The sequence below is a fragment of the Carettochelys insculpta genome, chromosome 3, assembly GCF_033958435.1.
Source record: "Carettochelys insculpta isolate YL-2023 chromosome 3, ASM3395843v1, whole genome shotgun sequence".
NCBI lineage: Eukaryota > Metazoa > Chordata > Testudines > Carettochelyidae > Carettochelys > Carettochelys insculpta.
The window spans coordinates 8504036-8526686 of record NC_134139.1 but is presented as its reverse complement, the minus strand read 5'-3'; the positions used below and the strand labels follow the sequence as shown (position 1 = coordinate 8526686).

The 22651-nt window shown below is 47.8% G+C and overlaps 1 long non-coding RNA gene across 1 annotated transcript in view; it reads right to left on the bottom strand.

The window, feature by feature from the left end:
• The window catches only part of LOC142010183 (uncharacterized), a 96981-nt gene that overhangs the window by 11043 nt on the left and 63287 nt on the right, over nt 1–22651 (bottom strand). The window contains exon 4 of the long non-coding RNA XR_012644715.1: nt 12451–12510. This is a non-coding gene — a long non-coding RNA (uncharacterized LOC142010183). The remainder of the gene's footprint in view (nt 1–12450; nt 12511–22651) is intronic.

Below are 22651 nucleotides of genomic sequence, written 5' to 3'. Positions count from 1 at the left end.
TCATGCAAAAATATCACAGAAGACGACTACTGAAAACTTGCTGACTTTCTACCATCTTATTATCCATGTCAGCATAAGGCATATGAAACAATAGAAACAAGTCATTGTCTGAATGAACTTTTAGATTGTACTGGCTTTACTAGAGTTTTTATGTAGCCTGTTGTAAAACTAGGCAAATATCTAGATGAGTTAACGTATCCCTTGGAAGACCTTGGTGTACCCCAAGCATACACATACCCCTGGTTGAGAAACACTGCACTATACCTTTTAACTACCATCATTGCAGGCTACAAGCACGTAGAAATCCCTCTCTTTTTAAGAGCAATACAAGCTATGCAACTGTGGAGCTTTTGCTCAGAAAATGAACCAAAAGCAAGGCCATGCCACAACAATCACCTAGATTGTTGTGGATTTTTTGCTGTTAATTACATCCTCCTGGCTCCTTCCAAAGGTGACAGACAAGTGTTCTTTCATGCTTCTCCAGTGAAAGATTACTGCCAGGAGGAACTGCACTGTAAAATGCCACCCACTCGCCTAAACTAGGCAAGAGAGTCATGTTTAAAGAACAACAAGAAGTCTTGTGGCACCTTATAGACTAACAGATATTTTGGAGCATAAGCTTTCGCAGGCAAAGACCCGCTTCATCAGACGTACGAGTTGGGGGCTGGTTTCAGAGGGGTATTTAAAGAGTGGGGTTCCAGTAAGAGGGAGGGCCAGAGCCAGCAAGATCTATTCAGCAAGGTGGAAATGGCCCAGTATCAACAACACTTACCGAAAGAGTAAAAAAACAAGTCAGATCAGACAGGGGTATGTGAGCCTTTGTCAGAGTCTAATGGGGAGAGATTAGCACCCAGAGCAGAGAAGCTGCCAGCCACTCCCAGTCTCTGTTTAATCCATGGTTAATGGAGTCAAATTTGCAAATAAATTGTAGCTCGGAGATTTCTCTCTCCATTTGATTTGATTAAACAGAGACTGGGAGAAGAACTCAAAGTGTGTGTGGTGTGCAATGCCATTGGACTGTAGGGGAGAATGTTACATCACAATGATGGTGTGTTACGGGAGCCCTTGAATGGACCTATATAAAACTCCATTCATCAGAAGGAGTCGGTTAGACCTACAACAACTCACGACTTAATACATTTGTTAGTTTCTAAGACTATATCTACACCAGAGAGTTCTGTCAACAAAACTCGCACAGCGTCTACACAGAAAATGCGATGCGCAAATGAAAGTAAGCATGATTCTGGGATGTGTCAACAGGAGCGTTGAGAGCAAGACATGGGAAGTCATTCTTGGGCTCTGCTCAGTGCTCCTTAGGCCTCAACTGGGGCATTGTGTCCAGTTCTGGGCACCATGTTTCAAGATGGGTGTGGAGAAATTGGAGAAGGTCCAGAGAAGAGCAACAAGAATGACTAAAGGTCTAGAGGACATGAGCTATGAGGGAAGACTGAAAGAACTGGGCTTCTTTAGTCAAGAAAAGAGAAGACTTAGTGGGGACGTGGTAGAGGTTTTCAAGTACCTAAAAGAGGGTTACGAGCAGGAGGGAGAAAAATTGTTCTGGTTGGCCTCTGAGGATAGGACAAGGAACAATGGGCTTAAACTGCAGCAAGGGAGGTTTAGGTTGGACATGAGGAAAAACTTCCTAACTGTCAGGGTGGTTAAACACTGGAACAAATTACCTAGGGAAGTTGTGGAATCTCCAGCACTGGAGATATTTAAGAGCAGGTTAGACAGACATCTATCAAGGATGGTCTTGGTGGCTGGTCCTGCTGTAGGGACAGGGGACTGGCCTTGATGACCTCGTGAGGTCCCTTCCAGTTCTAGTGTTCTGTGGGCCTATGATGAGGAATAATGCCTTTGTTGACAGTTTTTGAAGCTCACCCAGATCACAGTGCTAACGCACTCCTGGTACCTTTGCCAGATAGGGGGTGGGGGGAGCACAGACCCCCCACTTTTTAACAAAAGAAAAATAAGCACAGAATTCATGTCCACCACAGATTGCATGCACTCCTTCCCTTCAGAATAATGGATTCCAATGGGGACGCGTTGCAGTGACACATTTCACCCAGCATGGGCTACTGTGGTACCGGAAAAGAAGCATCTGGCTCACTGCTGGAGCAGCCAGCTGTTCAGAGGGAAGTGGTACATTGGCTTTGACCCTTCCCCTTTCTACAAAGGTTCCAGCACCCTTGAAGCGAATGTTGACTCCTAACAAGGGCAACAGACCGCACTGAGTTGTGCACCAAAAACACAGCAGTGGCTTAAAAGCAACAGCAGAATATTGATTCCAGAATAGCTATACTGATTAATTTTCCTATGTGGACAAGCCCTTAGAAAGCAATTACTTTCCCTACATTTCATAGATCTAGGTCCCAATATTGGGTTGGCCATCGAAACTCACAGAAAACGAAACTTGCACAACATCACCCCTGATTATGGTACATTGGTTTATCTGTTCAATATTAAAAAGTTCACTTGCTGATTACTTAATACTAAATGTACTGTTTATGATTCATACAAATGATCTGTAACTTGAAATGAAGCAGGGAAACTACAATTATTAATTCTATCTGATTTTTATAAACTCACAGAATGATTTATGAGGGGAGAGAGAACATACACACCCTATCACTATTTGGCAAATGAAATATATCATGGGGGGGGACTAGTGATAAAAGAAAGATAGATTTAAATTTCCACATGTGGTACAGATACCTATGAAATTCTTTTAGGATCCTAAAGCTGTAGCATTCTTAACATTGTTTATCCTGACATGAGTTATAAACTGCTACCATAGTTTTCCTATCCCTGTTGGCTGCTGCCCCCTGTTCGCTGCTCACCCCTGGTTCGCTGGGAGCTCCCTTCTTATAGGGAGAGCTGCTGGCTGGTCAGGCCTGGCTCAAAGCCTTGCCTCCAGTCTATTCAGTCCCCCTTCAAGGCTCACCTGGCAGGAAACTGCCCCAATTCACACCTTGCAAACTGCTCTTCTCTGCACAGCACAAGCTCAGGCTCTGCAAAGTAACATAGCTGCACAGACAGACAGACATTCACCCCCCACCAGCTCACCACACAGCCCCCCAAATCCCACACTCACCCAAGCTCCTCTAGGACGCTTTGCCCAGAGGCAAACTCCCTTCCCTGTTGGCTGCTGCCCCCTGTTCGCTGCTCACCCCGGAACCATGAGAGGAACCATCCAATATGACGGCGCATTATTGGATGCTTTCAGAATCAGGAGCGGCGTCAAACAAGGATGCGTGCTTGCTCCGACACTGTTCAGGATCTTCTTCGCACTCCTCCTGAAGCATGACTTTGGATCTTCAACAGAGGGCATCGTGCTGCACACAAGATCTGATGGGAAACTGTTTAACCTTGCAAGGCTGAGAGCTAAGACTAAGGTGCGAGAAGTCCTCATCAGAGACATGCTGTTTGCAGATGATGATGCTGTAGTGTCTCACACAGAAGACCAGCTTCAAAAACTGCTGGATCGGTTCTCCAAAGCGTGCAAGGACTTTGGGCTTACCATCAGCCTAAAGAAGACAAACGTACTTGGTCAAGATGTTGCTGAATCCCCATCAATCAGCATTGACAACTATACGTTAGAGGTTGTCCACGAGTTCGTTTACCTCGGGTCCACCATCACTGACACCCTGTCGTTGGACACTGAGCTAAATAGGAGGATCGGTAAAGCAGCCACAACTCTGTCCAGACTCAGCAAGAGAGTGTGGAATAACAACAAGCTGTACACTCACACCAAAATGCAAGTCTACAGAGCCTGCATCCTCAGCACCCTCCTTTATGGCAGCGAGACTTGGACCCTGTATGCCCGCCAGGAAAAGAGGCTGAACGTCTTCCACTTGCGCTGCCTCAGGCGCATCCTTGGAATATCATGGAAGGACAGAGTTACCAACACTGCCGTCCTCGAGCAAGCTGCAATCCCAACCATGCACACCCTCCTCAGGCAGCGTCGGCTCCGCTGGCTTGGCCACGTCCACAGGATGAATGATGGAAGGATTCCAAAAGACATCCTGTATGGTGAGCTAGCCTCTGGCAAAAGACCCCCCCGGACGCCCCCAGTTGCGTTACAAAGATGTCTGCAAGAGAGACCTCAGAGAGGTAGACATCGAGCTGGACAACTGGGAAGAACTAGCAGACGACCGCGGCAGATGGAGGCAGGGGTTACACAAGGGCCTTCAGAAGGGCGAGTTGAAGATCAGACAGCTAGCAGAGGAGAAGTGAGCACACAGAAAGCACAATAAGGACTTGCCAGACACCCACTACATCTGCAAGAGATGCAGCAAGGACCGTCACTCTCATGTGGGTCTTCATAGTCACAATAGACGCTGTAAATGAAGTCTTAAATTGAAACTTTAAAGGGTGCGATCCATAGTCTGTGCAGACTGAAGGATGCCTACGACTAGTTTTCCTAGAACCCTATTCAGAGGATTAGTTTTGTGAACAATTCGTTTGGTTTGCCAGAATTTTTAGCAATGAAAAAACAAATTTCCCAAAGTAAAGTTCTGTCAGGAAAAGAGGTGTATTTTCTCTACCATGCCTGGGTTGAATAAGAGGAGACATGACAGCCATGCCGAAATTATAGTCGAAAGGGCAGAAGAGATTCTTGGCAGAAAACCTATGTCCTAACTGATGTTAAGATATAAAGCTAAGACTTTTGATGGCAAAGAACAGCTAAAGCAGTTATGTGACCCCAGCTGGTACACCTGATCCTTGCCCTTCACCTAGGGTCACCATATCTCCCTGTCCCAAAGGGGTGGCACCTCCTGCCTGCACCAAGTCGTGGAAATCTGGTGTCACCCTCTTAGCCCCGGGGAAGAGGCAGCCACGGGTGCTACTGGTGCCAAAGCCCCAGGAAAGCGGCAGTTTCGGGCGCTCCCAGCCCTGGAGCCCCACAGTAGTGGTGGCCGTGGGCACTCCCAGCTCCAGAGCCCCATGCAAGCAGTAGCCATGGGCGCTCCCAGTCCCAGAGCCCTGGGGAAGTGGTGGCTGCTGGCACTCCTGGGCCCTGAGACCCGGGAAAGTGGTGGCTGAGTGTGCTCCCGGCCTGGTGCCCTGGGGAAGTGGCGGCCGTGGGCACTCCCCACTCGGAACCCCAGGGAAGTAGCAGCTGTCTGCGCTCCTTGTCCCAGAGCCCCAGGAAAGTGGTGGCTGTGGTCACTCCCGGGTCCCGAGCCCCGGGGAAGTGGCAGCCCTGGGCGCTCCCTGCCCAGAGCCTGGGGAAGCGGCAGCTGTGAGTGCTTCTGGCCCCCACCCCCAGTGGGCCCAAATATGGGACAATTAGTCCCTTTTAAAAAATAAGCTTGGATGCCTTCTTGGCATCCCAAATATAGGACCATTCCACCCAATACGGGATGGTTGGTCACCCTACCTATGCTCTGACAGAGACTGTGATGTGCAGAACCCTGTGTGACCAACTAGACCTTTTCAACGTACGTAGTATCTCAGATCATTACAGAACTAGCTTCCTCTTGCCCCATCTGGGATCTCTTCTCATGCTCTATCTCTAGTTTTCTAATGTTCCTCTCAGCAAAGAAACCAGATTGCAATGGTCTTGGAGGAAACCACCTGGCCACTACAGTTCCACAAACAGCCTGTACCTCAGTAACTGAAGAATAGGTCATTACAGTTCTTGAACAGCCACACACACTGCAGGGAAGTAGCACCGCCACCACACACACACACATACATACACACACACTTAAGCCCTTGCTCATACTGTAATTCCTGGCATGGGAGAGGAGATGGAGCAGGGATGCGGTGGGGAGTGTAAAAAACCCGACTATTGCTGCGGAGTTCATGAATGGGGACTGGGGGGTTGGGGGTTGTATGACGGTACCTGTAAAAAAAATTAAGCATGAGGTGGAGTGTAGGGAGCCCAGGTCAAGACGTTGGGGGTGTTTGAGGGTATGTGGAGGCTCAGGGCAGAAATTTGGGGTGTGGTGGAGCCTCAGGGCTGGAGCTTGGAGTGTGCAAGGGGGATTGTGTTCAGAAGCTTTGTTCTGCCTATCTCTGCCTCTTGTGTTGTCTGAGTAAAATGCGTGTAGGGGGTGGGGGTTTGAAGGGAGGTGCATTGGAAAGGAACTTGTGTTACTTGTTTTAATGTCATATGATTCCAAATAGTTGAACTGTAATCCAATGTGCCTGTGGGAAAGCACCTGAGCTACTGAGATGGCATGAAAGGTTCAGAAGAGATTTCAGGGCGAAGGAAGTTGGGATTTTGCAGTCTTCATGCCAAGGATGGATGCCAGAGACTGAGTCTGCTTAGCTACCCACCTGGCTACCCCCAGCCCTCTGTGACCAGCCATGAAGCTGCTGACACTCTAGCTGTCTCCTCCCAACCCCTGCAGCCAGACAAGAAACTGGCTACATCCCCAGCCCAGCTTCCTCTCCTGGAAAAAAGCTCACCTGCCAACAGACAAAGCACACTGAGAAAACAGCTGAGTTCCAACCAAATATCTGATGAGGAGGGTCATTCCAAAGCGTTGACTAGCCATATGGGGGGAGCTGGTTGGTTGCAGGACCTGGAAACAGCTGACAAGGCTGCCCATGCAGTAGCTGATTGGCTATCAACAGCTGGTCCTCCCCTGGGTGCTTTCTTACCGGAGCAGCCCAGTGGTGTGTACCACCCTACTTTAACTTCTGGGATGCAAGCCACTCTGCCCTATTCGGCCCATCATTCTAGGTGGCTCCCGTGTTATCTCACCATAGCTGCGTCTACACGTGCACGCTACTTCGAAGTAGCGGCACCAACTTCGAAATAGCGCCCGTCGCGTCTACACGTGTCGGGCGCTATTTCGAAGTTAACTTCGACGTTAGGCGGCGAGACGTCGAAGTCGCTAACCTCATGAGGAGATAGGAATAGCGCCCTACTTCGACGTTCAACGTCGAAGTAGGGACCGTGTAGACGATCCGCGTCCCGCAACGTCGAAATTGCTGGGTCCTCTATGGTGGCCATCAGCTGGGGGGGTTGAGAGATGCTCTCTCTCCAGCCCCTGCGGGGCTCTATGGTCACCGTGGGCAGCAGCCCTTAGCCCAGGGCTTCTGGCTGCTTCTGCGGCAGCTGGGGATCTATGCTGCAGGCACAGGGTCTGCAACCAGTTGTCAGCTCTGTGTATCTTGTGTGGTTTAGTGCAACTGTGTCTGGGAGGGGCCCTTTAAGGGAGCGGCTGGCTGTTGAGTCCGCCGTGTGACCCTGTCTGCAGCTGTGCCTGGCATCCCTATTTCGATGTGTGCTACTTTGACGTGTAGACGTTCCCTTGCTGCGCCTATTTCGATGTTGGGCTGAGCAACGTCAAAGTTGAACATCGACGTTGCCGGCCCTGGAGGACGTGTAGACGTTATTCATCGAAATAGACTATTTCGATGTCGCAACATCGAAATAAGCTATTTCGATGTTGGCTGCACGTGTAGACGTAGCCCATGTGAGCACCCCCACCTGAGTTGGGAGTTGGGGGGGTTCCTTCCAATGTTGATAACTCAGGCCAGCTCTGCAGCAGAGACATAACATTAATGGGACCCTGGGAGAGGAAGTTTGATTTCTCCAAAAGCTGGGAGGCCGCAGACAGAAAGCTTAGCACACTGATGAATCTAGATAGAAGTCTCCTACAGATGCCATGTGTCTGTTTGATGGAGGTGAGCAAGTGACAAGGAGATGGAGGATGTGCCTCTGCTGAACAAGGCAAGCCAGGAAAAAAAAAAAGAGTAAAACTCCAAGCATTGTGCTCCCATTAATGGAAAGGCTCCGGGGACACTGGACCATCCTGAATGATGCCGCTCACTTTCCCTGGAGCTGTGTGACAGTACACTCCAAGGAATCAGCACAATAGTCTAGAAATTAGGAGTGATTATTTAACACTGACAATGGACATCTTATCTTGCCATCTGTAGCCATGTAGCTCTAAGCTAAACATCACCAGAGCTTGTTGCAAACAATCTAGTCTGAATTAATGTAATACCAGGGGGTTTTCTCATGAGACTATATCTCTATAGGATACTTTTCTATTGTCTCTCTTCTGGAAACTGATTCTCTCAAACTCATGATCTGCTCTAAGAGGCCCAATAAATTCTCCAGGAACAACATAAGGGATTGTCTGTGTTCATTTCTGTTTGGCCGGAAACATAGCGTATGCGGAATAACAAAATTAATTTCCACTTTGCTTCCTCCCTTTCCGCTTGGCACATGCTGTGACATGGAGTGCATGTTGAGCCAATAATGAAAAACTTGGGTGGGATTCAGATTGTTGCACAGCACTGAAAGTCCCCACACAACATGGGAGTTGGCGTTCTGCATAAAGCGTTGCAGCTGGAACACCTGGAAACAGAGGCTGAGTGAGTGATTGCTTAGCACTGCATCTGCCATGCACGAACGAAGTCAGCATTCATCTTCCCCTGTTTGTCAGAACCATTGTTATTTAGTTTTTGGAGCAGCTGACCAACGATTGCTTAAACTGTCAAATCAAGACTGAATGTCTTTCTAGAAGGTATACGCTAGTTCAAACATTTTATTCAGCTGACTGCAGAAATCAACAGGTGAAATCCCTGGCCTGTGTTATTCAGGAAGTCACACTAGATCATAATAGCCCCTTCTGGCCTTGAAATATATGAATCTCTAAGTTAAGATGCATGCAACTCTGTCCGATACAGGCAAGCTTTTGCATGAGATCTAACAATGAATGAATATTTATTGGCTATACTGAACCTGACCTTCTACTCTACAAACACAGTTGCACATCCAGATTACCTGCAGTACTACCTTGATTATGTGCACAGATCAGTTAACTGTGGGTACAAATAAAACAAAGCAGCAGAAATGTAGCACTTTAAAGATCAACAAAATGATTTATTTGGTGACGAGCTTTTGTGAGACAGATCCACTTCTTCAGATCAATCTCATTTCCAATACAGACTGACATAGGTAAGTACAGAGAATCAAAAAGAAGTAGTAGTAGGCATCCTTCAGTCTGCATAGGCTATGGATCACGCCCTTTAAAGTTTCAATTGAGGACTTCATTTACAGCGTCTATTGTGACTATACAGACCCACACGAGAGTGACAGTCCTTGCTGCATCTCTTGCAGATGTAGTGGGTGTCTGGCAAGTCCTTATGGGTACAAATGGCTTCTTAATTGCCATTTGTGCCATTTTGTGCATGCACTTGTTCAATTTGCTTTTGTATTCCTGTTTTCTGGTCATGAAAGGTTGTTAGCCAGTGGCCAGGTAATGTGCGGTGAGGTACTCCCCTGGGTCCTAAGCAACCCAGTTTTTTACTGTTAGAGCAGGCAGCTCCTAGCACTCTCACCCACGGCCAGGCTGTAGTAACCAAACGGTTAAAGTTCTTTTTGTTGTGCCAGCTGTGTTGCAGTGACAAAAGGATAACAGGGTCAGGCTCAGAGCTTAACTAGTTACAAGTTTATTTAAGCTACAGTTATAAGCATGAGGTTACAAAAGGCTATTGTTTACTTCTTATATGCTAGAAAAGTACAGGTGTTAACAAGTTACGTTACAATCCAATACAAAGATATCTGTTACCATCTAACACAATGATATCTTGACACAATGACATCTAGATACAGAGCTCTAATTCTTTAGCTGTGCACAAAAAGTCGGAGACCTAGCATGGGTGTATCTTACCCTCTCTGCGTCTCTCGATACCAGCGTAGCCAAGCCGGATCGGTCACTCAATTCCGCGGAAAGACGAATACGAGGTTGGGCGTCCCCAGCAGTGGACCTCGGGAGGCAATCACCTGACCCGACCAGCAGGTGGTTGGTGGAATGCACTCAGAGTTAGAGTTCTGCTGGGCCCACCTTTTATACCCCTCTGGGTTACGTATTCTCTTTCTTATCTATGGTGCCAGATCACACTGGTCTGTCTTTGTGACGCCAGTTTGTTACAAGGGCATTTCTTACTTAATTTGCACTTGTAAGACAGGAGATAAGCAATTTGAGAGTACAGGACATTCTTTTTGTGTGGGCGGGGCACTTCCCCTTCTGGGATGGTTGTGTGGTCATCATATCGATCAATGCCAGCTGGGGTGATTTCTTGAGGGTCCCCCCCCTCTCATGTTGACAGTTTGGCCTGTTAGCCTTCTATCTGTACTTTCTGCTTCTCAGGGTCACGATGAGCTAGCACATCTGGGCCTCAATGAGGGCATCAAAGACTGTGCTGTCAGCAGCCATTTCCGTGCCCTGTGTGCTTCTCAGTGGGGGGGGGGCAGTGAGCAAGCTGGATTGTAAGGGGGAGACTTTGTCTGGCTACAAAGGTGCACGGACCCAGGCTATTAGAAAGAGTTTCATTGTTCTGATAATGTCTTTGAAATAATGAACAGTGATGTGGAAGCCTGAGTAATGTTTTAACTCTATTACTAACAAACCAAAACAACAAATCAAGAAAAAGTGAGGTAACAAGACAAACGCATACAGGCTCTCTTCCTTCTAGACTAGATTTTGCTAAACTTTAACTACATTAGAAATTACCTTGCTTGGCAAGTAGCCCTATTTACTTCAATGGGACTACTCCCAAGTAAAATGCGACTCAGTGCGAACATAGATGGGAGCATCTAGTCCTTAAAGAATACTGAAAAAAATTGCTCCCTGTCTCTCCCTTCATGTGTCTAGTAGTGAGGGAATGTGGAATGAAACATAATTGGAGAAGGAGGCAACTTTGAAGAACAGCGACACGTACACCTCATTGGTGCTTGTGAGAGGAAGAAAGCAACAGCAGCAGCCGCACCAACAGAGCCAGGACAATTCCCTTGCCCCCACTGTGAACGCCCTTGCCGGTCAAAGCTTGGACTCCTCAGCCACATGCGAGTCCACAACCGATGAGCCTGTGCAAGCTCAAGACGTCATCGTTGGACACGACAGTACCAATGGAGAAGGAGGCCTGGAGCCAGGACTCATGGATTCTTGTTCTTGACTGATTCAGCAGTTGGAATGGTTAATACAACATTGTCTAGCCCTGGTGTGTGATCACCAATGCAATCACAATCCAGCTCGACGTGTCTATTTAAGGGTGCTGTCAAGCCAGCCCCTGTACAAACTGATGAATGGGTTTTAGTTTCTGGTCCCTCATTGACACAGAGGAGTTGCATGATTAAAAATCCAACGGAGCTTTGAAAAGTTACCCTCTAGAATAGATTGCCAGCTTTCTGGGGCACGTTCCATCTGTTTCCTTACCTGTCTGCACAGTACCTTGCGCCCTAGGGCTCTGAATCCTCTTGGAGGGGTCCTAAACTCTCCCACAATAGGAATAATATACTATACTAGGGACTTTACTGACCCAGGTCTTAGGGTGATTAAAACAAAACAACCCACGCAGTGATTGCATCTGATCTGCTCACAAGGAGAGTATAAAACCTGAACATCAGCAAAGAAGGGAAATTGCCTGAGATTCCTTTTCCCAGGAATATATTGCATGGTCCCCCAACACTCCTTCTGTTCTCTTCTCTTCAGAACAAAAAAGCTTCAGCACTGCAGGTGGAGGGACAGTGTAAGTAACAAGCAACTGCAAAGCCGCCCACCTTTCATAGTGCAACTCACCCTAATTATTACCAGAACTCCCATAGGAAGAGTGTGGGGGTCTTCTCTGGTCATGAGCTCTAATACTGGGCCACAGGAATGCAGGCGATGAGGGAGACAGCATGGCTTAGTGGTTAGGGCACTGGCCCTGTGGTGGCCAGCTGGGACATGGTGTGCCAGTCATTCACTGTTTTTCTACCGTTTTCCCACCTGTAAAATGAGAATGCCACCATTTGGGCCTCCTTCGCGAAGGGTTCTGTGATCGGTGGATGAAAGCCACATAATAGGTGGATGTTCTTACTCCAAATCTAACATGAAGACCTCTGAAATGGCAATTTTTGCAGAACTTTTGCTGGTGGCCTCCCCAACTATTAGTTCATTGTCACAACAGAGCTGACATTACCGGGGAGGGAAGTACTTTCATACTGAAGTCTGCCATTAGCTGATCCAGTGTGCCCATGAACAGTTCAAAGGCTTGTTGATTTGGCATTAGCCCAGCTCAGCAGTGAGCCAAAGCTGTTACTGTTGGGTGGCTCTTGAGTACAGGAGCCAGTGGTGACAGCCAATAACTCTTGAACAGAGGTTCAGTTCACAAAAGCTACCCACATGGATGCTGCTCACTGGCAATGGAAGGAGAACTGTAGAACCTGCCCCTGTCCTGGAAGAGCTCCTGCTAGAAAAGAGCTCACCCCACCGGGATGAAGCAGTCTGGGGAAGTCCGATGTCCTGCCCCCAGTGCTGAGCTGCTTCTGTGGGTTAACAGAGGTTTTCTGGCTCCCTGGCTGCCAGTCTAACATCTTCCAGGAGCACTAATAAAGCCAGAGAAGTAAAACACACTCATTTTTTGCTGCCTAGGGCTACTGCTGACTGGATAATAAACAGCTGAAAGTACTACCATTGCCTTTAATTGGTGACCTACCTTTATACAGAAGGGGCCGAAGGTTGCTTTTGGGTAGTCATCATCTAGTCTGAGCGGTTCCTAAGAAAAAGGATTTGCATTTTAGCTGCTGTTTGGTCCTCAGATTATAAATTCTTTGGCGGCAAGATTCAAAAGAGTGTCTTTTCGTTATGTGTATTTGGCACCTACCACAACGGAACCCTGATCCCTGAGCAGCATCTGTTGGAGCCCCCACCATGCCAGCAAATAATAATCTTTAACTCTGGAAGGAAATTTGGTAGTGTCCTTGGTTGGGTTCTTAACTGATCCAGGACCAGGGAACCTCCTTATCATCTACATACCAGTCTGCTATACCTCACCAAGATGTGCATCTCTGCATAGCCTAGATTTGTTGTCATAGGCACACCAAAAAAGGAGCATCTTTAACCAGAAGAACTCAGCTCCCATTCAAGCACCTAAACAAAGGGTGGTTTTTAAAAGTGCACAATCCTAACAGTCCACATTGTGATGCTCAGAATCAGACTCTCAAAGGACACCCCAGACGATTTCCCCTCTAGCTGGGGAGTACTTGACCCCCCCCAAATCTGCACCAGGCCCAGAGCACCCATGGAGTGCGTCACCCATGCCCACAGCAATCTATCCTGCAGGTACGTGTCGACCATTTGAGAGTCTGGCCTTGAGCTCTGAATTCTAATGCTTCTCAGCCCTGGCCAGCGTGTGTTGCACTAACACTGCTCTGAAAGAAGTCCATTTCCCCGTGGCGGTACAGAAGTTGGAGGATGTCAGAGCAATTTATGTTACAGGGCCAGATGGTGGCTGTACCGCATGGAGAAGAAGAAAACTCACCTTCTTTTGCTTTCATAATCAGCTTGTGGGCCACAGCCAAGGGGTCTGCACATGTTCTTTAACTTTCACACATATGTAAGTGCTTCTCTGCCTCGGGCCCCACATGAACACGTGCAAAAGTGCAGCAGCTTTGCCAAGCAGCCCAAAAGTGTGTTAAAAGGCAGCTCTAGTCCAGGTGCATCATCCAAGTGGCATCAAATAGGGTGCAATTTCATCCAATTTGCTTGTCTTCCCTTGTGCCTAGGAATGCCACTGAGTCAGGCAACAGAAGTGTGAACACACACAAGAGGAAGCTGAGCAAACGTCAGACACTAGGGTTCATGTCTCTGTCTATGCACTGAGGCAGGATGCAATTTAGGAATGCCCGCTAACCGACGTATACCTCACTGCTCCATGGGGACGTAGATACTTGCAGCGTATAACATTACCAAACCGCATGATCTATGGTCTTTTGTATGTAAAGCAGCTTGGCCATGCATTTTTCATCCTACAGAAATCCATTTCTCCGAGCCAAGACAGAAAGGAATTTGCAGAGAATAAATAAAGCGCATACTGATATAGAGTCAATCTTATTTTTAAACACACAGCTCACATCTTGAAAGCATTATGGTTTCATCAGAATAAATTTATTGTCATAAAAAAAGAGAGTTTTCATGTTGTTTGGCTCAAGGCTGAGTAATTAGCTATTATACTCGGAGTCAACATGGCTGTTCTCAAGTGACCCTTCTGCTTACTTCTACCAGCCCCTACCAATGGATGCTCTAAATGACACCAACAAATTCTTCCAGTTAAAGGGTTCTTTGAGCAACTCATCTGGCTACTGAATAAGCTCATCTGGCTACTGGCTACTCCACAAGACCCCCAGGCTTAGGTTTAAGGTGCAATAAGGAACAAGGGCAAAATAACGACTGATGGATACAGAGCTTGATTCAGAGCTTACTGACCTCAGTGGAAGGAGACCCATTGACTTAAGGAAGAGTAAGCATTGTAGACGTGTCCATGCAAAAGACTGTTTAGCTCATTGCCAAATCCCCAGCTATCCTCTGAAGGGGACTTGGTTAAGTGCTTAAGAGTGATCTAGTGCCGATTCGCTAGCTGGCAAACACAGCAATCTTCTTTGTACAGTAAGTGGAGAAGAAAAAGGCAGCCTGTCCTGTATTGAAGGAACTGCATTAGGATTCTAGGAACCCGATTTTGTTCCCTGCTTTGCCACAGACTTGCAATATGACCTTGGGTAAGTCACTTAACTGCCAAGTGACCCAAATCCCCATCTGTAAAATCAGGATAATGCTTCCTTTGGGTTCCTATTTAAATTGTAAGCTCACTGGGGCTGGGATGGTCTTAGTAGGTGTAAATGTAGCCCATTGGGGAGTGGGTGTCATCGCCCCCCCCCACCTATCAGAATGGAGCTCTGTAAAACAACTCACAATAGTTTGCTATAGCGAGCCATGCAACCCTTAAGCCTGTTATAATGAATGCTGCCCATTCTCTCTTCGACTCTGAATGTATTTACCATACTTAGTAATTCTTGGTGTCTATTTCTGGATCTAACATCTGTGTCGTGACAATTTTTGGCAAGTTGCTTAATCTCTCTGTTCTTGAGTCTATAGCATGGGGGGAAATAATACTTCACAGCTGAAGCCCACAGAGATGTTAATTGCCTTCAAAGGGCTTTGAGAAGGGCCACAGAGTGCAGGGGGCTGGAAGGATGTGAGTGGGCAGGTGGGAGGAGCTAGAGGCTTGGGCTGTAGCTAAAATTTGTCCTTAAGGCAGCTATGAGTCACTTGGGCAGACTGGCTCTCGCCCGTTGCACATTCAGGAATGTGCAGGATACAGTCGTTATAGAATCCCCAAAGGAAACGTGTTGCCACAGTTGCATCTTACAAAAGACTAAAATTTATTAGCAGGTACAATATTTTCCTCGCTACAAAACCATGCAAGATGTCAAAAGACTTCCTGTATCATAGAACTAGAAGGGACCTCAAGAAGTCATTGAATCCAGTCCACTGCCCTCACAGCAGGACTTACCACCACCCCAGACTTTTTTATTAAAAATAAAATCTTAACCTACTTCACCCCTCAAGAACTGAGCTTGTGACCCTGAGTTCATAAGGCCAAAAGTTTAACCACTGAGCTATTCCCCTGCAGGGCCTAGGCTGTAATATGAGTCAAACTGAACCATGACAGCCCAAGTCAACCAAGCTAGGCTGTGAGATTCAGGGGGTCAGAAGGGAATAGCAAGGGGGTTCATGTGCCCCATCAGCTTCAGATTTGCTGCTTGGCTTGGACACAGCATGTTCGGTAGCACTGCTGAAGCCACTTGCCCTCACTGTTCCCTGTCCCTTTTAGCAGGCAGAGGGCACCTCTGCACTTCCCATGGGTCTTTTATTGTAACACTGATATATGCTCAGATAACTAGACTTTAACTAACAAAGGGCAAAATTGTGATACAGGTTGTACCTCCCTAAACCGGCACAGTCTGGTCCAGAAACTGGTGGACCACGGATGTTTCTGGACTAGAGAGCCCCAGGGCTGGGAGCCCACTGGGAGAGAAGCCAGCATCTGGCAGCCCAGCCAGGACCAGAGCTGGCGTCTGGCAGTAGGACAAACATCTGTCAGAGGGGCTTGCAATAGAAGGGCAGGGGCTGGCAGTAGGGGGACCAAAGTCCAGCAAGCCTGGTCAGGGCTGGCAGCCTAGCTGAACCAAAGGCAAGGGGGCTGGCCAAGTCAGAAGTGGATCTGGTGGTGGGGACTTCGGCTGAGAGGAGAATGGCAGGGGACCTCCCCTGGTTTGGCAAGTTCCTTTGTCTGGGACCAATCAGGTCCCAAGTGTGCTGGACAGGGAGGTTCAACCTGTACCTGACTTCTTCCTGAAGATGTCCCTGCTGCCCTTGCCATCCTTGTGAAGTCAGCGTAACCAGCCAATGAGTAAGATGATCTTGGACAGGAGTAAGCATATGGGAATCTGGCCCTATCAGTGAAATTCATCCTTGTGCAGGAAGCCAAAACAAGGCCTGTTCCCATTGAAGCTTCATTTCTGAGCTCATTAGCAAGACTCCAGCAGGCCATGCTCTGGCTCTCTCAAGAGGGATGAATTCCACCCACAATATAATGGATCCACACCAGGCTACTTACACCCTCTAGCAGAGTAGCTTAGGAGGGAAGATACAGGCTCAGTGCCATGCGGGTGACAATGGCAGCCCTTTGCACTTCAGAGAATCTCATTACACTTCCTGGCTGATCACTTCTGATTGATCTTTAATCACCAGAAAGATTGAAGGCTGCTCAGCACAGCCCAACCAACCCCACCCATTCAAAACATCTTGGGTCAGGCTGCAGCAATCATGAGATCTGTTTTAAAAAAAGTAATAAACTTGGTCTCTCATTACTTGTCTTCAGAGGTTTGAGAATTTACGATATACTCACTTGCACATTGTCAAGCTCTTCTCTGGAACAAACAAAGCAAAAAACAACCAGAGCTACTCCTGCAGTCTCGTGCTTTCAGGTTTTGCAGCTTTAAGGACAAAAAGACATCAAAGCTGCGTCTACACGTGCCGGGCGCTATTTCAAAGTTAACTTCGACGTTAGGTGGCGAGACGTCGAAGTCGCTAACCTCATGAGGAGATAGGAATAGCGCCCTACTTCGACGTTCAACGTCGAAGTAGGGACCGTGTAGACGATCCGCGTCCCGCAACGTCGAAATTGCTGGGTCCTCCATGGCGGCCATCAGCTGGGGGGTTGAGAGATGCTCTCTCTCCAGCCCCTGCAGGGCTCTATGGTCACCGTGGGCAGCAGCCCTTAGCCCAGGGCTTCTGGCTGCTTCTGCGGCAGCTGGGGATCTATGCTGCAGGCACAGGGTCTGCAACCAGTTGTCAGCTCTGTGTATCTTGTGTTGTTTAGTGCAACTCTGTCTGGGAGGGGTCCTTTAAGGGAGCGGCTGGCTGTTGAGTCCGCCCTGTGACCCTGTCTGCAGCTGTGCCTGGCATCCCTATTTCGATGTGTGCTACTTTGGCGTGTAGACGTTCCCTCGCAGCGCCTATTTCGATGTTGGGCTGAGGAACGTCGAAGTTGAACATCGACGTTGCCGGCCCTGGAGGACGTGTAGACGTTATTCATCGAAATAGCCTATTTCGATGTTGGCTGCACGTGTAGACGTAGCCCAAATGAAACATTTTCTGATCAAGTCACTGGAGATGACGGCACTGTTAAGGGATCAGGGGGTTGTTATTGAGCATTCAACAACAAATGGATTAACAGTAAGTATTTTCTTCCTCTCTCTGTCAGATGGTTTGTTACAGTGAGTTTAAACAACACCACTTTCTAGTATCATTATTCTGGGAGTGTTGATCATGGGAGTGGCTTTTATTCTTCCCCATGGTACTCCTCCTGTTTCTCCTCTTCGCATAACAATTGCAGGATCCAGATGCTTATCTGCAGAGCTCTTTCAGGGACCATGGTTGGCAGCTGCCCCGATGTCTCTGAAAGCATCTTGCAAAGCGGGCTAGCAGGGGGCACTGCCTTGTCCCTGCTGTCCCCCGCTCAAATCTGTTTGGATTCTCGTCAGCATCCTGCGCAGTTACTGAGGGTTTTGCGGGAGGGGGTTTTAAAAAGCCAAGAGTTACTAGAGACACCCTGAAAGGTGATTTCTATCTAGGACCTTTGCGAGGCATCAGCACCCAGCACCGCTCAAGCCTCAAGTATTTGACATCAGTCTCTCCATTTGAAATTCCCATTTTCAGTGGACTTAAAATTCCATTATAAATATTAGAGGCCTAATTCTCATTTACATTAATGGCTTGTTTACACACAACACTTGTACCACTTTACCGCTACTGAGATAGCCAAATGAGCACAACCCCCTTCGCATGGTGGACACACTTATCCCAGTATATAGGTGTTTGTACCTGGCAAGCTAAGCCCCATAAGCAAAGGGAAATAAGCTCTGTCAGAAAAACCTCTTAATTCCAATATAATGGCATTCACGTCACCAAAAGAGTTAGACCCCTACAACCTGGAGACAATCACACCCTACCTGAAATCATTAAATCTGTATCCAAACTGCAGCAAAACCAGCCCTAAGATGCTTTTACACTGCGCTGGCAGTATAGTGGAACCTGAAGAGGACAAGAATACTACACTCCCTGCAAGACCCCAGTATAAAGCAGCCTTAGCATGAATGAGAACCTGGCCCTAGGTCTCTACTGAAAACAAGCCTATTTAATTACTGGTCTCCACTAGGAGCGCTCCCTCCACACGTGTGACAATGTTTTGAAAGTTCACCATTAAATAAACAGATGTGATATTGATCCCAACATCAAATAACTCAACCACCAACCCCACTCTAAACGTGTACCAGGGTTAGAAACCACCTCCCTTGTGTGATTCTAGTTTTCCAGGCCAGCGGGTATAAATCACTGTGTGAACAACACTCTTCCATGTGGTTTAAATAATCCATTTCACTTTTAGCCCTTCAGTTAATTCAGCTTAACTTTCCTGGCTGTCCCAGTGTAGATAAGCCCCAAGTGATTTTCCCATCTGTGGCAGAAGAAGGAACTGAATCTGGCTGTCACAAGTCTGAGGCTACTAATCCAAGCTCTGGGCCATCCTTCCTTGAAAGGTGACCTCAACCTGTAACCATCCTGGGGAGCTGGGGAAAGCCAGAATTTTGTGTGGAGGCTCGCCTGTTGGGGCAAGGGGCTCCATTTCTGCCTGAATACAGCTCACTTTTCTCTGCAGGAAACACCTGGCTGGACAACCCTATCACACTCAGACAAAGAGGCCAGACCCTCAGCTGGTATAAATTATGCATAGCTTAGTTCCAGTCACTTCAACCAGCTGAGCATTTGCCCCATGCGCTTGAAAAAGAAAGTTACTATAAACAGATCCATTGGCAAAGTAGTCAAGTATTTCTGGCCCTTACAAACATCTGACTCCTTTAAAAGAAGACCAACCAACAGGTGTCTGAGTAGAAACAATTAAAACAACCTGGCCACAGCAGCATTTCTTCAGTGGAGGCTGCAGCACAATATATCTTACGAGTTCCTCTTCAGACAATGCTTATTTTGATCACTTGGTGCCAGTGTTCTCAGGATAGTCTCAACAGAGCAAAAAATGCCATTAACCTCAGCCCCCAAAGCCCTGAGTCAGCTAGTCCTGCAGTCAGGGGATCAAACAATGGATGCCTACAAGACATGTTTATCATAGCAGACAGGAGGAGTCTGCCCTGAAAGGGCAATGTGGCGGTGCTGTGGGGAAGTGGGGGGGGGATGCAAATAAGCAGTGCTCTTAAACAGACATGATACCGTTGTTCTCCATTCATCTCTCCAGATGCCCTTGCATGGACTGCGTATATACAGGAGTACGCAGGCCCTGCCCGCCCACTAGTCTATCCCAAGCACATGGAAGGGGTACAGAGGATGTAGACCCCTACCTCCCTGTCGGCCAGCTGTCACAGCAAAGTCTGGGCAGGGAGGGTCATAATTTGCAGCAGGGCTAGGCTAGCTAGGTCGCTGAGCAAGCCGGATGGGAACTGTCTTAGTTCTTTCACTGTGCTGCTCCCAGGGTAATTTGGGGACTGCCCCCTCTAAGCAGGGCCAAGCCAGCTGCATTGATCCAGACTAGGGCTACAGGCTTAGACCTGCTGCCATCCCTGGAACTTCCTGCTGTTGGTGAAAGCATTGGTTTCTAATGGAAACCAGGGCTCTAGGGGAATCTTGAATTCACAGCCACAGCATAGCTTCTCTCCGCACTAGCCAAAGGAGTACTGTGCACCGACTAATTGCACCACTATCACATTACTGCTCTAGAAATCCATGGTACGCCCACATCTTGAATACTGCGTGCAGCTGTGGTTGCCACACCTCAAAGAAGATACCTTGGCACTGGAAAAAGTTCAGAAGAGGGCAACAAAAATGATTAGGCCTGTTGAATGGGTGCCACATGAGGAGAGATTGGTAATGTAACACCGACAGACCTGGGTTGCCAGCCCCAGGGATAAAACCTGCAAGCATAGAGTCTAAAGCCCTGCACTCTACCACACGAGATAAAGGCCAGCTGGCTTTCCGCTGAGGCTGTAGAGCAGAGACTTCACTCACCGCAGATGAGGTCGCAGTGCCTCTGGGTACTACATGTAAGATTGGAATTTTTCACCTTACAGAAGAGAAGATTAACAGAGGATATGACAGAGGTCTATGAAACCACAACTGGTGTGGAGAAAGTAAATAAGGAAAAGTTATTGGCTTGTTCCCATAGCACAAGAACTAGGGATCACCAAACGGAATTAATAGCTAGCAGGTTTAAAACAAGCAACGGGAAGTATTGCTTCACACAACACACAGTCTTCCTGTGGAACTCCTGGCCGGAGTATGTCATGAAGATCAGGACTTTAACAAGGTTCAATAAAGAGCTACATAAATTCATAGAGGATAGGTCCATTAATAGCTATCAGCTGGGATGGGCAGGGATGGTGTCCCTAGCCATGGTCAGAAGCTGTGAATGGTTGACTGGGGAGAGATCACTTGGTGATTACCTGTTCTGTTCATTCCCTCTGGGGCACCTGGCACTGGCCACTGTCAGAAGACAGGATACTGGACTAGATGGACCTTTGGCCTGACCCGCTGTGGGCATTCTGATGTTATTTTCCGGGTGATGCATCTATATACCAACCCAGATTCAGGGCTTTTGGCAATACCACATGGGACTCCAATAAGAGCAATCACCAGTGGCTTGTTCTGTGAATGAATTTCATCGTTCACCCACTCGTTGCTTTTAGTTTCACTAAAGTTCATTAAGCACTCTGCAGTGCATGGAACTAACACAACTCTCCGATGTTCAAGTGAGACACAAGGTAGAAGCGAGACAATATGCAAAGCCCTTTCACGCACAGAACACAGACTGGAGTTGTGTGTGAGAGAGTCCTGCTAGACTGGGTGGCAAGTGAAAGGGTTACATGCCAAATCCTTCATGGGAATAGATTGCAATAAATCCCTTGATATCCAGGAAGCTATGCCAATTTACACCAGATGAGAATCTGGCCTAACATTGTTCTAAACAATGTATCCACCCTTTGCTTGGATCTTCCTTACAGCCAAATTCAACCACTCTTACTCATGCCAAGTACTGTCTTATCCTGGAGGGGAGAACTCACACACAGGCTACGTCTACACGTGAAGCCTACATCGAAATAGCTTATTTCAATGTAGCGACATCGAAATAAGCTATTTCGATGAATAACGTCTACACGTCCTCCAGGGGTGGCAACGTCGATGTTCAACTTCGACATTGCGCAGCACCACATCGAAATAGGCTCTGCGAGGGAACGTCTACACGCCAAAGTAGCACACATCGAAATAAGGGTGCCAGGCACAGCTGCAGACAGGGTCACAGGGTGGACTCAACAGCAAGCCGCTCCCTTAAAGGGTCCCTCCCAGACACAGTTGCACTAAACAACACAAGATACACAGAGCCGACAACTGGTTGCAGACCCTGTGCCTGCAGCATGGATCCCCAGCTGCCGCAGCAGCAGCCAGAAGCCCTGGGCTAAGGGCTGCTGCCCACGGTGACCATAGAGCCCCGCAGGGGCTTGAGAAAGAGTGTCTCTCAACCCCTCAGCTGATGGCCGCCATGGTGGACCCCGCTATTTCGAAGTTGCGGGACGCGCAACGACTACACGGTCCCTACTTCGAAGTTGAACGTCGAAGTAGGGCGCTATTCCTATCCCCTCATGGGGTTAGCGGCTTCGACGTCTCGCCGCCTAACGTCGAAGTTAACTTCGAAATAGCGCCCAACGTGTGTAGCCGTGACGGGCGCTATTTCGAAGTTAGTGCCGCTACTTCGAAGTAGTGTGCACGTGTAGACACGGCTACAGTGAAATATTTCCCAGCATAGACCAGCAGATTCTGGGCCTTTGGGGAAGCTTGTTGAAATTTAAAGTGACTTCCTTAGGCAGATATTCACCTTCTTATGCATCAAAGAAATATGGAGCAGAAACCAAGGGCTTAACTGGTAGAACAATGTTTTCAGTTTGTTTTCACTGGTGGCCAAAATCCGGCATCCCTTACCCAAGTGGAGAAGCCCATATGCAGTACAACTTGTTTCTGTGGCTCTCCTTACTGAGTAAGGTACTTCTCAGTGCATGTAATGGGTGGCACAATCTTCCCCCCATCCCAGTATCAAATAGAGATGACACAGTCACATCCCATTTGTGCGTAGACAGCAGGAAGTATGTTGCAGAAGTGAGGACTGAGTGCATCACAAATTGCTCGCGCATGTCTAAAGCGACACTTGTCAGTTGTGGATTGAAACAGGCACCACTACATGCTATTTGTGTGTTCCATGTTTGGAAAGCAACACATCCGTGTCTGGTAACTAATTACTA